This window comes from Octopus bimaculoides, chromosome 20 (genome assembly GCF_046866305.1).
Source record: "Octopus bimaculoides isolate indiv1 chromosome 20, ASM4686630v1, whole genome shotgun sequence".
NCBI lineage: Eukaryota > Metazoa > Mollusca > Cephalopoda > Octopoda > Octopodidae > Octopus > Octopus bimaculoides.
The window spans coordinates 20,370,170-20,382,669 of NC_142947.1; the positions used below are offsets into that span (position 1 = coordinate 20,370,170).

A 12,500-nucleotide genomic window follows, 5' to 3' on the forward strand; every position below is an offset into this window, starting at 1 on the left:
ATTTATCATTAATCTTTCGAGATGTTCACGATCACACCTTCAGGATTAAGTAATGTTGTCGGTTGTTGCTGCATTATATTTATTCATTTCCCATGACAGTAGCTGAATAAACTCTGATATTATATATATCTTTCACGAAGAAATCGGCTATGTCTGTCTCGCCTGGACGTCTGTTATTGACAAGGCCAAAGAAGGCCGAAACCACGTTATCTAGCAGTTCCAGTAGATGTAGCGGATTGTTTATTGCTTGTCAACAATGTAAGCACGAGTGCTTTTATGCAACACGATTCCATATGAGATGTCTTTTCATGGTAAATAACGCATTATTCTATGTCCTATGACAACCTTTACGTTAAGTGGGAGATAATATGATCTTTCGGGACTAATATCGCTTCTGTCACTATTAATTATTATTTGTTTTAAATAAGCCCGCATGCTATTTCCGAGACCACTGCCTGAAGCGACAATGAGATTCTGTGTGTCATTAGCGGGGGCTTCGGCTGCTAGGAAGGCATAAATATATTTATCAAACATATCGTTGTACTGTAGTAGTTATTCTGAGATATCAGGGTGAGTAAAAAGTAAGCAACGTTTTGAAACATAAAATTCACCACAATATGTTTGAACAACGTGGAAATTCTATTCATGAAAGTAAGCATCATTACAATCAACACATTTCCTCAACGACTTACAAGTTTGTTTATTCCGGTAACATAAAAATCTGGAGTTCTGGAGCTGATGGAGTCTTTGAACGTACTTTAAGCATCGGTTTCATTTTTTGAACTCCTTCTCCCGCAGGAAACCATCAAGGTGCTTGAAAAAGTGGTAGTCGGTAGGAGAAAAGTTTAGGGAATAAGCTGGGTGGGGAAGAACTTTGTAGCCAAGTCCCCTCAACTTCATTAGTGAAACGTGTAGTCGAGCATTGTCATGAAGAATGATTGGCCCTCTTCTGTTGACCAGTCTGGGACGGAGGAGTAGCAGTTTTTCATTCATGTTGGCAATTTCATGGCAATATATTTCTGCAGTAATGGTTTTTCCAGGCAGGTTTTAAGAAGTTATAGTAGATGAGCCAAGTAGTACACCACCAAACAGTCACCATAACCTTCTTTTTGAAGAGCTCGGGTTTAGGGAAGGTTTTCGGTGCTTGATTTTGGTCCAACCACTGCGAAGACCGTTTTTTATTATTGTACAGAATCCACTTTTCATCGCAAGTTACAATACGGTCGAGAAATGGATCGGTCTGGTTACGGAAAAGAAACAATAAGTAAATTTCATATCTGCGCATTTTCTGATTTTCATTCATATCGTGTGGTACCCATCTATCGAGCTCTTTTGATTTTCCGATCGCATGCAAATGGTCGCAGACAGTTTTCTGGCTAACTTGAAGTTCTTTTACCATTTCTCGAGTGGTTTCACGTGGATCTTTCTCAATGACGGTCTTTAATTAACCGTCATCGATGACAGATGGGCGTCCACTACGCTCACGATTTTCAAGGCTCAGGACTCCACTACGAAATTGTTTAAACCACTTTCGAGCTGACCACTCACTGGTCATTTCCTCACCAAATGTTTCATTGATATCGTGAGCAGTTTCAGCTGCTTTACGTCCTTTTTTTGAAGTTGAATAGCAAAATCGCTCGAATATTGCGCTTTGACAGTTCTTTTTCAGATGATTGTAACAACGATGAAAAAAATATCCATGTTAATTTAATGATGCATTTGGGCAAGTCTATGTCTGTATTATCAGACAATTGGAAAAAATGTTTAAACAAATTTTAAACTCAGCAAAAATCCGGTACAAATTCTTCTTGGTTCAAAACGTTGCCTACTTTTTATTCATCCTGATACACAGTATCAGTGCTCACAGTATATCATATGTTATTTGACAGTAATTTATTAATCGATCCTGCTACTCAGATGTTATATTACACAAACCGATTTTCAAAAACCCTTTGAAATAATGGGTTAACATGTAGTCGTTTGGGCAGCACACACACACACAGTTATACACACAGACACACTTATACATATACATACACGCAGACTTTCATACACACTCACACACAATTATACTTACATGTATATATATATGTGTGTGTGTTTATTCTTGTGTTGAGGCTGTATTGAGATTTTAATGTTTTACCAGAGCTAAAAAAAGAAGACAGATAAGCATTTTCTGATCTGTGCAAACAAATTGTTGCAGTAGTCAGACTGCATGTGAGTTATGTGAAGATTGATGGTATAAAGTTGAAAAAATACATGATATTATCTACTACGAGCAATAAAGTTTTACTTAACTGAAATCAATATTGCATTTACGTATTGCGTTTCTCATTTTTCATCTAGAAACCAAAGCAGACCGCATTGAAGTATGTGAGTAAAGTTCTTCTCTGTTAACGAGTTAAGACCATAATTTGTTGTATTGTAAAGAGTTTTATTGTAGGCATTCTATTGACTTGTACTTTATTCTGTAATTATGAAATAGTTATTGAAGCAACTCGGAATATAAATTTTCTTGAAGTCAAGAATAAGAATATATTTCATGAAGACAACTTGAATTTATTATTCGACTATTTTAGAAGCTATTCATTTTATTCAGCCAATCTTAATGAAATCACTTATTGAATCAGTTAAGTACAACTTGGGAATTCATTTTGTGCTTGTATGGAATTCTGTGCGTATTACATTATTCTCGTTGCACGTCTCAATATCATGTCGTGTATGGATGTATTTATTGTTCACATAGCTGACAACCAAAAGTTAAGATCCGAATATAGTATATAAACATATAAAGTAATATATCGCAGTTTTTGGATGACTCAGAACCGTGTCTTTCAGAATTTTCTATGAAATGGTCAGTGTGACAATTACTATATAATGTGATTTTTAGTTATTCACTGGGATGTCTAAACATATTAGATTTGATAAACTTATAATTTATTGTAATTATAAAATTTTCTGTTAATTTTCCTGTTGGAGTAAAAATAACAATTTTAGCTTTATTGTTGTTAAGGGAGATTCCATTCTCCAACAGTCATTGCAGTTTAGGAAGACTACATCCATCAACAGCCGTTAAAGTTGAGGGAGACTTAACTGACCAACTGCGGTTGCAGTTGAACCAGTTTTCATTTTTCAATTTTAGCTGACATGACTTTAGTCAGTCTGAAGCTAACATAGAAAACACTTGCGTAAGATATAGTGACATGGGTTGAAACTGGTGATTATATAGTTACGAAGTGAACTCCACGCAAGGCTTCAGGTTTAAGTTCAAGTTTCAAATGATGAGGAGAAGATATATGAATAAAATAGAATTGATTAACTCCCGTACAAACTAATTTTGCAGATGATCTTTGAAGTTTGATGAAAGCAGATTAGATGTCCTGCTGGTAAGTGAATAACTTGGCACTTTTGAGAATAGAGTTCTAGTTTCTAACACTTTGGTAACGTCTGAAAATATGTCAGACTTACAGCATAAGCCGCAGAATTTAATGAGAGGATTAGATTGGTCTTATATGTATGTATATAAGTATGTATGTATGTATGTATGTATGTATGTATGTATGTATGTATGTATGCATGTATGTATGTCACATACATACATACATCTTCCATTCTAATCACATGTCCAGCCCATCTCATTTGAGCCAAAATGACATTTTCAATTGAACTATAATATGCCATGCGCAAAACGTTTGTATCTGGTATGAAACATTCCTATTTGACTCCAAAGATATGACACCTGTAAATGGTCCACGTCTCACGCGAATAAAAAATGTAGTCAATACACACGTTTTATAGACACTGATTTTTGTCTGCAAAGAAATGCCGTTATCCACCCATACTTTTCCAGCTTTCCAAATGTAACACTTTCCTTCCCTATCTCTGCATCAAGACCACTATCTCTCTACAGTGTGCTTCTAAGGTAAACAAAAGTGTCAGTGACTTCAAGCCTTGTTCCATTCACAAAAATGTTTGGTTCAAACTATGTTTGTCCTGGCGCGAGAGTAAACATTACTTTAGTTTTCCCAATACTAATTGTGAGTCCAAAATATGCATATGCAGTGGAAAATCTGTCCATTATATGTTGCATATCCTCCTCTGAGTCTGCCAAGAAATCAGCATGATCAGCGTAAAGCAATTCTCTGGCAAGTATTTTGAAAGTTTTTGCTTAACAGGTAAACTGGGTAAGATTAAAAATGCGACCAGATGTCCGAAATCTGTCCGATTCTCCTATTGCAATTCCTAAAGGCACACCAAACCAATGCAGCAAAATAAATAGAGAAAATGTAGTGGGAGGAATATCTCCCAGTTTGACACCGTTGTCCACTGAAAATTCCTGAGATAGCTCACCATTAAAGACTACCTGAATGTGTTGGGCAACCAAATTTACAGAAAAAAATCCACAGCGCCTCCCTGTTTATCGAGTTAAATGCTTTAGTTAGATTTATGAAGACCTGGTATAGTGGCATTTGTTCCTCTAAGCATTGCTCCTGAACCTACCTCCCAGAAAATATCAAGTCCATTGCTTCCAACTGGCCAAGTCTGCATACGTCACCACGCCTCTATCGCCATAGGACTTTTGAAAAGTGATGACTGTACGATGATGGTGTTTTGTTGGGGACATTTGTACTTCATTGGATTTCAGTGACAAACGCTTGTACAATACTTTTGCCACTCTCTGGGTCAAAATAGTAGATTTCAGTAAGAAGCAAAACAGGATGACTAGTACTAAGTTGACTGCAAGTTTTATATTGGAGTACTTTCTCCTAGGCTTTTCCTCAAAAGGAGACTGCAAGCCAGCACTGGTAAGTCAATTTGAATTTAGGGTTTTATTGCCCTATATTGGTTACCCTAATCACGGCTTCGTTTCAAAACAGGAGCCCAATCTAGTAGATTGTTAGTACATGCATACATACATACATACATAAATACATACATACATACATACATACATACATACATACATACATACAAGTTAAAAATGTACGATCGAACTATTGTTGAGTTCTTGAGTTAGAAGGTTCCGTTCGATTTAACCTACCTGGTTCGCTGGTGCATTGTGTCACAAACATAAGGAAAAATACACTCCTATTGAAACTCAAACCTCTTGTAGGCCACTGGAATAATTTAAAAAGTACATAGCGTCTAATATAAAATGAGAAAAATGAAAGCCCATAAATCTTAATAAACATATTTATTGATATAATTATGCAATAAGGTAATGCAGAATGAGTATAAATCTGCTTATAAAATTCATCAGGTTTGTTAAACACCTCATTATTTGTAATGATAAAATAATGTTGAAGGCTGCATCTTTATTTCTATTTGTAAAAACTTGCGAACTTATTCCAGCGTTTGGCTTATATTCTTTTATGATGTTCAACAATAGTTTATAGTTTGAAAGCACTTCATTCCTTTCCTTAACAGCTAAACTTCGATGGAATTAACGTCCTCTTGATCATCACCTTTATTTTCCTCGAGTATCACAAAGTTACTTTGCACATAGGCTGTGAAAGAGATGCACTTAGCTCATTTTCGTCTTGTTAATGATTTGCAAATGATGTTGATTCACAAGCTGAAAAATGTTTTCCTTAGAAACGTTAGAGGTATCATAAAAATCTTCAAAATTTGCTTAAATCTGGGAATAATGGCTCCAGCCATCTTGTAGTAATTGTTCCTGTATCGCATTGTAAGCGTCTACAATATTAGTAATTGCATTCCAGATATTTAATATTTTCCGGGACTCATTTAGGTTCGCTCTGTCCTTATTATTAGTTATTTTTAAAACCCGTCTAACAGCTTCCTTCATATAATGCCTCTTGAAAGATGGTATTACAGTTTGATTTATTGGTTCAATTCCACTTCCGTTACTCGGAGGAAAAAATATCACGTTAGTTTCAGGATAAAGATTTTGTAGCACTTTAGGTCTAGATGCATTATCTAAAACAGTGGTTCTCAACCATGTTTTGCTTGTGGACCCCTTTGATTCCTATTTTACCCTACTGAACCCTCATAACCATTCGATGTATATGAAAATAATCCTACCGTCCTTTTACAATTAAATATTAATAAGAATTGTATTAAAAAATCTAAATATTTTGTATATTGTAGAAATATAAGCAATTTATTGCACATAAATTTTGACGACAAAAGCTTATATGGACCCTCAAGGGCCATATGGACCCCAATTGAGAACCATTTATCTAAAAGTAACCATGCCCTCCTTAACAACAATGCCTTCCTATTTTCACTAGGAACAAAATATAGACTAAACATATTTGCAGAAAGCCAAACAATACTTTTGGTTTGCAAATGATTGGTTGCATTCCTTTAAACTTCACAGCTACATTACCACCAGAAAGTACTGTTAATATGTCCTTGGTTGATTTATGCCCAACATATATGTTTTTCATTAGTATGTTCTTTCAAATAACTTCCAAAATGTTACAGTCTCAACTACATAAAAATAATTTTTTTAGTAGTATAACCTTCTTCAACAATCTCAGCCAAATTCTCTATAAATTTTATTGCCGTTTCGTTATTCACACAAGTTATTCCTCCGGTTAATTTAAAGTAATGTTATGCAAAGATGCTCTTCTCTTAAACATTCCAAACCCTTGTTCAATTGTCTGAATTTCTGAAGAATCTGTTCCAAAGTTTTCCTTCCAGTCTGTCAACTTTCATTATAACACTTCTTTCGTGTTGGCCATTAACCCATACTTTTAATAAACTTCCCATTTTGTCATCATCATGCTTAATTTCTGGACATGATTGTTAACATATTAACGGTATTACGAGCTTGTTCTGTAATTTTGTAATTGATATCTAGCTTTAATTCTATTATATTGGTTTCAAATTTTGGCACAAGGCCAGCTGTTTCGGCAGTACTTATTTTATCGATCCCGAAAGGATGACAGGCAAGGTCAACCGCGGCGGCATTTGAACTCAGAACGTAAAAACGAACGAAATACGCTACGCATTTTGTCCGGCGTGCTAACGATTCTATCAGTTCGCTGCCTTATATTTAATTCCATTATATTAATTTAATGGAATCTGGACCTTTTTACATGCAAAGCATCATCATCGGTTTCGCATTTTGTGGTTATTTTTTTTTTCAGAGTAATATATAACTATTCTTTAGATAAACAGAAGAGCGTATATTTGTAGGGAGACACTAGTCGATTAAACTAACTTCAGTACTATAGTGGTACTATATTTTATCAACGCCGCAGAGATGAAAGGTGTGATTTGAACTAGGAACATTAAGAGCCAGAAGAAATACGGCAAAACATTTGCTGATGCTCTAACGATCCTGCCAAAAACTAATAAAAGGTCCCAAATTCTAAAAATAATATTCAAACGCTAAGTTTGTCTCAAGACGTCATGTAGAGGGATAATTGTCAGGGCATCGTTTTTGTTTACATACATAACTAAGTGAAAAGGTATATAAATAGACCATGGATTTCAATCTACAAAGACTATATTCCGTCTTGAATGGTTTAGTAATTCACGTAAATAAATGTTTCCCTTTCGCTAATTTTAGACAAAGGAATGATCACATGCAATGCATTATTCCAGATTTTAATGACAATAACCTTAAAAATTATGTGGACAATGAAGACATAGAAGCATAAAATTTACAGATGGTATTACAGTTTGATCTATTGGTTCAATTCCACTTCCGTTACTCGGAGGAAAAAATATCACGTTAGTTTCAGGATAAAGATTTTGTAGCACTTGAGGTCTAGAAGCATTATCTAAAACAGTGGTTCTCAACCATGCTTAAAGCATTGCTGTATGTCCGAGTTTGTAGTGCAGAAGTTAGATTACGGTGGACAATTTCTGGGGACAATAGTCGAATGGACAAATCTTGAGGACTGCTTATATATATAGATACACACGTACTCGCAAACGCGTAGTTCTCAAACACACAGTTCCAGTTTCAGTTTCACTGTATTGCACCTAGAGCTCTTCTACAATAGCCTTGGGCAGACCAAAGCTTTGTGAGTGGATTTGGCAGACAGAAACTGAAGACTCCCGTTGTGTGCGTGCGTGCATGTGTGTGTGTGTATGTGTGTGTGTTTGTTATGTTAGTCGTCGTACCCCACCACCGCTTGACAACCGGAGTTTTTGTATTTACGTCCCCAGAACTTAACGGTACTTAGAATATGTATCAGATTTAATGAAATAGAAAAATTACTAGTGTCGACTCTTTCGACTAAAAATTCTTCAAGGTAGCGCCCCGGCTTGGTTGCAGTCTAATGACTGAAACAAGTAAAGGATAAAAAGAAAAAGACAAAGATAGATACAGACAAATGTGTGAGTGGGTTTGAGATCGTAGTTTCGATTCCCAGACCAGGTGGTGCGGTGTGTTTCTTTGAGCAAAATACGTTCATTTCACGTTGCTTTGCCAACATTTCGCTGTCTGACGTGTGGTACGCTGTGCACCTGTACAAGCAATGTCAATTTGATGCAGGGAGTGAGGTGATGTACAGCACAAAAACATTTGCATACTATAAACAGATCATATGTGCAGATTGTTCAGCAAGAAATTGCGTGGCCCTCATCTGTCATCTACCACAGGATAATTCATTACACACACACACACACACACATAAATACTGGGGTGAGTCAGAAAGTGATGCAATTTTTAATTTGCACTACTCTCTTGTGTGTGAGGAAAAACATTTGTACTTCCATGGGGCAGAAGGCTGTAAGGGACCACGGAGAGTATTCCCGCTTTTGTTACCTTTCATTGATTTTATTTATTTCATCTTGCTCGCCTTCAACAGTTTGCTGAAGGCAAGAATACTGAAACTTCGAAATTATTGTCAATATTTTCCTTGTAAAAATCAATAAATAGGTATTCTAAAAGTTGTGTAATCCTTCCATGTAACGTTAAATTGTTTCACATATTGCTTGACATAAAAACAACCATTAATATGTAATATTATGTATACGTGCATGTATGTATTTATGTATATATGTATGTATGTATGTACGTACATATATATATATATATATATATATATATATATATATATATGTGTGTGTGTGTGTGTGTGTGTGTGTGTAAATTTTTATTTGTGGATTAACACTGCTACCTGTGGTTTCATGTGAGTTGATGAATGCGTTTTGTTAACTCTACGTCGCTTGTATTTAGGGCAATGTAATTTATGTTACTCAGCGGTTGTCCTTGCTTTGGGTATATAATATAGTTTGCTGGTGTTTGTGGTGATGCTTGTGGTGGTGGTTGTGTTGGTGATGACAGTTTTGGTAGTATGAGCCCTACTGATCGTGATAGTATTGGTGTTTCGTGGTTGGGAGGTGTTTCTTTCGTCCGTTTCCACCTCCCAGCATTTTTATTTTTCCGTCATTTTTTTCCAGTTTTTCTTGCTTGTAACTTGGTACCGTTTGTTAGCTTCTCCCTCCAACTTCACCACACGATGTCTGGGTGGTCCCAAATGGAGTGGGGATTGTTTTGGTAGGTTATTGTCATTTAGCTTTGTTGTTGTGCTTTGGTGGGGGGGGGGGGGGGTCAGTTGCTGTTATTGGTGATTTGGTGGCTCTTGAAGGCGGTGTTTCTTTTCGGTCCATTTTTACTGTTTTTCCACTTTTGGTGTTCTCTTCTTCTTCTGTTGTTTTTGTTGTTGCTACGACTGCTAGTGCTACTGGTGTTGTTGTTGTTACTGCTGCTGATGCTACTGGTGCTACTGTTGCTTGACGGCTGCTGTTTCTGCTGCTTTTGTAATTTCTAATTTTCGTGTCCATGTCGTTGTTGCAGTTTTGACTACACTATGTCGATGGTTCATCTGCTGTTTATGTTGTTTATGTTGTGCAACAATTTTCGTAGAAGTGGTGGTGTGGTGTTCATTCTTCTCTCCTCTTTTGATGTGGACAGAAAGCCTTGACATGGTTTGTGTCATAACACAAACGACATCTTGCTCTTCTGCTCTCGACAGCCACTTACACCTTAATGCTGCTTGGCCCACTGATCAGGCCAGAGATGGACTCTATACTTTGTTGATTCAATTGGAACAATAGCTCTATCCCGACCAATTTTGTTTCTGCAGCGTCTGGAACTGCAGATGTTATCTTTGTTTTTATGTCGAAGCGGACCGCCACCATTAACTAGCTGCTTACTTTTGGGGGAAGTGGTGGGTATTTCAACAATTTTTATCCTCACTACTCTATGTTGTTCGTTCTATTCTTTGGTGTTTCATTCCTAACGATTCATATGTTAGTGCTTCCAAATTGTTTTCTTGTATGAGTTTTGGAATGTATACTACTATGTTTCGTCCAAACCTCATAAGGGGGATGTTTAGCATTGTTTAATTCTTGAGATGGCAATTTAATTTCTTCCTCTTGTCGCAAACGTTTGCAACCCGATTATTTTGAATTTGCTAATTATGCTATCTTAATCTGTATTTGTACTAGTATCGACAAATCTCTCGCCTCAAAAAGCACTCAATAACTAAAATTAATTCATAATATTTTATGTCGAAAATGAAATAGAGAAAACTCACAGCTTATTTTGATGGGTATGATGGAAAGTGTCAGCTGTCCACAGCCAGCAGGCTAAGGTGAAACTTGTTTATTGGTCATGCTTCAAGAACCCTGCGAAGAATTCTTGCAGTTCCAAGCAATGCTGATTTTTGTAGGAGTTCTACCTTTACACTTGTACCAATCTTTTTCAGTCATGCTGGTTGAGTGTTGATACTTCCAAGAGCACCAATTATTATTGGTATCACGTCTATTCTCTTCATTGACCACAACCTTCGTATTTCCCATTTCAAATCGTCATAGTTCTTTATTTTCTCTTTTTCTTTCACATTGACCCTGCTGTCACCGAGTCATGCTATGCCGATTATCATACATGTTCTTTCTTTTTTTTTTTACCACAACAATGTCCGCTTTCCGATGTCTGGTCGGGTGATTGCACTGGATTATTGCATTCCACAGAATTTTGGAATTCTCATTTTCCGTGGCTCCTTCTGAAATTTGCTCATACCACGTCTTAGCTCTTTGTAGGCCGTGATTTCCACAGAGTTCAGAATGGATTCATTCTTGCCACATTGTCATGGCGTCTTCTCTATTTGTGTTGTGCCAATTTCGGGCGTTCGTAATGATGCGCCATACCATTTCGCCCCTCTCTCCACACATTCTGCATTTGTCGCTCTCGGCACTGTTGTCTATTCTGCACTTCATATAATTGGTCCTTAACGTTTGCTCTTGAGCTTCGCACTTGAGTGCTTCTGCTTCTATCTTCAGGTTATTCCTCCTCATCCATAGCTATCGGTCTCTGTATCTGTCTTGGCGTTCACCTCTTTTGCAAACTAACCGTACATTTTCTTTTCTTTCCATGCTTTTTTTTTTCTTTTTTCATTTCTTGTTTAAATTTTTCTTCCGTTACACAATTTTCAGTGTTGATGACGCCGGCCTTCTTCGTGTGTTTCAACAGTGGTTCCACGGCATTTTTTATATACCCACCTAAGCTGTTTTCCTCTGCTTCGATACAGTCCTGGCAACTGATCAAACCTCTCCCACCCTTCCTTCTGGACAAGTACATCCTATTGGTGTCACTCAGGGTGGAAGGCTCTGTGTACTGTCAACATTTTTCTGGTCTTGTTATCCATTTTCTTTACTTCTCTCATTTGCCATTTTATAAATCCCGCTCCATACTTAAATAACGCTACCGCCCATGTATTAACTGCTTAGATTTGATTCCATCCAATCAATTTTGAGCGCAACACCAACCTCAGTCTTCAGAAATACTCCATCCACAGTTGCTCTTTCATTTCCTTTTCCATTATCTCGTTGAACTCCAGCACACCAAGGTATTTGTTTCCTTCCGTTTCAATTTCTTTAATCAAGTCTATATTCGGTAATTCTATCCCTGCTAGGGACAGTACCTTGCCTATTTTTAGGTAGATTATTCTGCACTTCTTGTGTCCAAATTCTATTCTAATATTAGCACTAAAACAGTGGAACTCACTTGTATCTCATCTTTGTCATACAGTTTCAAATCATCCATGAAGAGGCGGTTGATTGTTTGGGATTTTTCCTTTAGCTGGTACCCCAAGGTCGGGGGTATCATAAAGAGAACGAAAAGTAACGGAGGCTTTCACCCTGGAAAATTCCACTTCTGACACCGAGGGTGCCCAAGCTTTTTTCGTAAAGTGTCACTTAGTTTTCCATCCCATTATACTTCTCTTCAGGAAACACGTTACTGTTTTCGCAATCCCAAACAGATCTAAGCACTCAATGATCCACGAATGTGGAATCACATCATAAACTTGGCGATAGTCAATCCAAGCTATTCCCAGATGTGTTCTCCTTCGTTTACAATCTTGCAATTGTGTCTATCAATAGTTGATCGTTGGTAATTTTGCATCTCATTCTCCAGCTTTTTCTTCCGTCGGTAGCATATCATTGTCATCAAGAAATTTATACAGTTCTTCTGCAATTCCTTCTGACAGTAACTTGCACGTTAATAGGAG

General features: G+C 36.9%; 1 long non-coding RNA gene across 6 annotated transcripts in view; it reads left to right on the plus strand.

Annotated features, from left to right (window-relative positions):
* Positions 1–12,500, plus strand: part of LOC149131618 (uncharacterized) — a 122,440-nt gene that overhangs the window by 693 nt on the left and 109,247 nt on the right. For 2 of the 6 annotated variants that reach the window (XR_016237558.1, XR_016237557.1), the window contains exons 1-2: positions 1–311; positions 2,347–2,369. The exon at positions 1–311 is cut by the window's left edge and continues 693 nt beyond it. This is a non-coding gene — a long non-coding RNA (uncharacterized LOC149131618). Of the gene's footprint in view, positions 312–2,346; positions 2,374–12,500 lie in introns of all 6 variants that reach the window. The other 4 variants (XR_016237556.1, XR_016237559.1, XR_016237561.1 and 1 more) reach the window with 3 other exon arrangements.